General features: G+C 41.4%; 1 pseudogene; it reads right to left on the bottom strand.

Annotated features, from left to right (window-relative positions):
- Window positions 1-505: 505 nt before the first annotated feature.
- Window positions 506-1079, bottom strand: LOC105979831 (annotated as a pseudogene).
- Window positions 1080-4117: the final 3038 nt, after the last annotated feature.

Below are 4117 nucleotides of genomic sequence, written 5' to 3'. Positions count from 1 at the left end.
AGCGATGCACACAGTCAGCATCTGGGCTAACCAGGTGCTTTCACAGAATTGTGTTTCCCTTCCGCCTGTGCTACTTTCACAAACAAAACACGTTATCCTGTAGGAAACAGTCACAGGAAACGCAGTGACTAGTGATTTAGTGACTAGTGATTTAGTCGTCTCAGAGAACGATAAGAGCATTTTGATGCTCGACTCGATGGTTCTTGTTCCCCTTGGGTTTACTCTTTTGTATGCTTGGGTTGTACTTTTGCTTCCGACAAAGTGGGATCCTTGTGATCTGCTTTGTCTCCTTGGGGAGAAGCAGCTACGTGACTGTAACTACACTCCCATCCTTCACTGGGTTGCATGAATAATTCACTATCAATATCCTCTGAGTTAGATTATATTTGGAATTTTTATGTTGGCCGTGTCATAAGCTTGACTGCTGTGACTCATTATAACCTTTGATAACATTTATTTTGTTTTGTTTTTTTACTGTTTTAACTTTTATTATTTTAAGCTTAATTTATTCCCGAGCCATGAGTTTTTGCTTCTTCAGTTTCTTCTGGGACATCTTTTTCTTCTGTGCAACCTCCTCTTCTGGTTTGGGAACGGTCTGTTCCTTCTCTGTTAGGATCATCTCAATATGGCAGGGGGAGCTCAGGGATGGGTTGATCCAACCATGACCTCTGTCAGTCAAGCGGCGCATCTTGGGGGCTTTGTTCACCTGGATGTGCTCAATGACCAGAGAATCCACATCTAAACCCTTCAGTTCAGCATTATTTTCTGCATTTTTAAGCATGTGAAGCAAAAATTAAGCACTCTTTTTGGGCCACCGACCCTGGGTCCAACCCCACTGTTTGGCCTGGGCACACCTACCCACACCACCGCTGTAACGTCGGAAGGGCAGACACTGCTTCTGCAGAGTGACGTCTGTCAAGTGTTTGGTGGCTTTCCAGCTGTGCATGCCTTTGAGGGCTTGGGCAGTTTCACGGGTGTTCTTGAAGTGGACCGGGAGGTTCGACCCTCTTGATTTACAGGATTTTGTAGGGTTTTCTGGGTCAAGTGAGTAGCGAACCATTTTGGCAGGTCACCTCAGGCCGCTACAATTAGAGCTTGATAACATTTTTTAAAGAATTAAAAAGGAAAGAAATAAAATCAGGTTTATTATTTACTTACTTGATTTTTTTTTTTTTAGAGATGAGACCAGAATTAGGGATAAAACAGAATCGTTCAAAACCACAGTGAGAAAAAAAATTTTTTTAATGAAACACAAAACACCACAATGAGTGATTCTCTTTATATTTAATGATCATTAATTTTAAAATGAATTTGAATTACAGATACAGATGAAGACTTTTATGTGGTGTCTAGTACCATTGATACCATTGATAAAATTTTCCTGCTCACCTTTTCTATTGTAGAGGGCATCTTTTAAAAAATATATATATCAGAGCATTTACAATTTTAACTATTTTAAGTGTTACAATTTATGACAATACGTCCATTTACCATATTGGGCAACCAACACAACTATCCTTTTAAAAAGAAATATAATAAGCGCTAAGTAATAATGCCCTATTTCCTTCTCCCTACACTCTCCCACCCCCACAACTCACATATATACAACACATGGTAATCACTAAGGACATTTGGTTTCTATGTATCTCAGTGTTTATAATACTAATAAGTAATACAATAGTTGTCCTTTTGTGTCTGACTTATTTCACTGGTCATAATACATCCAAGGTTCATTCATGTTCTAGCATGTATCAGAGTATCATTTCTGTTTGTAGCTCAATAAGATTTCATTGTATGTATATGCCACCTTTTATTAATCCAGTTATCTGTTGATGAACAATGGGTTGTTTCTACCTTTTAACTATTGTGACTAGTGCTTTAATGAACATTGATGAAACAGCATCTGTGTAGTCACCACTTTTGCATTATATATTGCATATAACTAGGAGTGGAATGGCTAGGGTCATTTGTAATTCCGTGTTTTATTTTTTTGAAGAATGTCAAACTGGTTTTCACAATTGTCACATGGTTTTACGTTCCCACCAGCAATGAATATGGTTTCTAATTTCTTCCTAAGGTAATCCTGGTTAGCACACATTTGCTGAATACTTTGTATAAAGTAAAACAAACAAAGAAACAAACTCACTGCCTTCGAGCCCATGCTGACTCACAGTGATCCCATAGGACGGGGAAGAGCTGCCCCCGGTGAGTCTCTGAGATGGGAACTGTTTATGTAGTAGGAAGTCCATTTCCCCACCATGGGGCTGGCTGGTGGTTTCAAAGTGCTGGCCTTTCAGATCGCAGCCCAATGCATGACCATGACACATCCAGGGCTCGTGACTAAACACACACTGAATGCTCACAACCTCTCCAGAAGGTAGATTGTTAGTATCTCCCTCTTATACATGAGAACCGGAAGCCTTGAGAGGTTTGACAATTTGGTCAATGTTCTATAGTTGATGAACAGCAGAAAACAAACACAACCCAACAAAAATAAACCACCTGTCATGGAGACATTTTCTTTAAGAGCTCCCCTATAGTGAGCAATCAACATGTAACCCCCACACCAGCAGGGCTCCTGTGACTAGTGAAACAAGGCCTCAAAGCCGAGTCTTTCTGGCCCCACAGCTCTTAACCTCCCCCCTTTGTTGCCTCCTCTGGCTGCCTCAGTGATGAATAAGGAAACCAACTGGGAAGAGGATATCAGTATTAGTGAGAGCCAGTCAAAAGACCTGAGAACTAAGTAAAGAGACTTGGGGATTCATATCGCCAGGCCTTCCCAAAGGGAGTAGAAGCTGGTTCATAATATGTTTTCACTGTTGGCCGATAGTTACATCATGAACTCTACAGCAGTTTCCACCACCTTCCCTCCCAGCACTCCAGTGACACTCAACATTTCCTCTTCCTTTTCCATGGCCTTAAGTACTGTGAGGAAATTCTGAATGATAACAAGACTGTTGTACTATGTTCTGGCTTCATCATTAATTTTTTTCAGTGGGAAGAAAACGTGAATCTTATTCACTTATGATTAAAAGATGGTCCAATTAGACTTCAAAAGAAACATTTGCTTACTAAGAATGTGTCCCATTTTGTGGATGAAGAAGCTAAAGACAATGAAGTCAAGGACTTGCTCATCTCCTCAGTGGGAGCTGTAATGTGAGCAAAGACAAAGACACAGGGGGTCTTTAAAGGGTGCTCATAATTGTTCAAAGTGAGAGGCCCAGGAGTTCCTTTCTTACTTTTGGTAATTCATCTGCATAATATTGGCAGCCCGAATCAGAGTGTCTGCAATGCTGGCCTAAGGAAGCAGGGGATTTAGCCCTGTAATTTCCCAAGTTCATTTCTGTGCCCTTAGAGTTGTCTATCTAGCTGTCCAGGCTGAGCACAGAACGCCACATACAAGGGCCTCAGTCAGGTTCCTGTGAGACTTGAGAGTATGGGAACTTGTCCTCAGGGGCGGATTGTCAGCTTTCCTTGTCAGCGTGCTACACGACTGAGGATATAACTAGGGTTAGCATGGAGTCACATGGTCCAAAGCCAAATTTCCTTTAGCCACTGAGCTCAGACATCAGAATCTGCTAGGGCTTAGTCGGGAGAGAGGAAAAGCTGGGTCATAGCGTTCAAGTCTGCTGGGTCTTGAAAGAAGAGTGAAGGGCCTCACTCTAGACCAGGCAGCTCTTTCAGCCTCCCTCCCTCTCTCCTGCTTCTCTCTTTCAGACTCTTCAAAGGCCCCGCTCACCTCCATGTCTCACCTAAATTAAGCCCTCTCTTCTGTATCCCTCACAATACTGAAGCACGGCATTGACTCTAGGATTTGTCTTTGTCTTGCCTTTGGCATGAATGTGAGTTTGGTTCTGAGTCTTCTACACCAAAGTGATTTGGTCAAGGACCTTTTTTTTAAAAACAAACAAACATTATTTTATTGGGGACTCTCATACAACTCTTATCTCAATCCATCCATCCATTGTGTCAAGCACATTTGTACATTTGTTGCCATCGTCATTCTCAAAACATCTCTTTCTACTTGAGCCCTTGGTATCAGCTCCTCATTTTTTACCCTCCCTCCCTCACAAACCCTTGATAATTTATAAATTATTATTATTTTTTCATGTCTTAT

The sequence above is a fragment of the Echinops telfairi genome, unplaced genomic scaffold (genome assembly GCF_000313985.2).
Source record: "Echinops telfairi isolate 266 unplaced genomic scaffold, ASM31398v2 ScPeMD7_5167;HRSCAF=5991, whole genome shotgun sequence".
Lineage (NCBI taxonomy): Eukaryota > Metazoa > Chordata > Mammalia > Afrosoricida > Tenrecidae > Echinops > Echinops telfairi.
The sequence above is the reverse complement of the archived record's forward strand: the minus strand, read 5'-3'. Positions and strand labels throughout refer to the sequence as shown.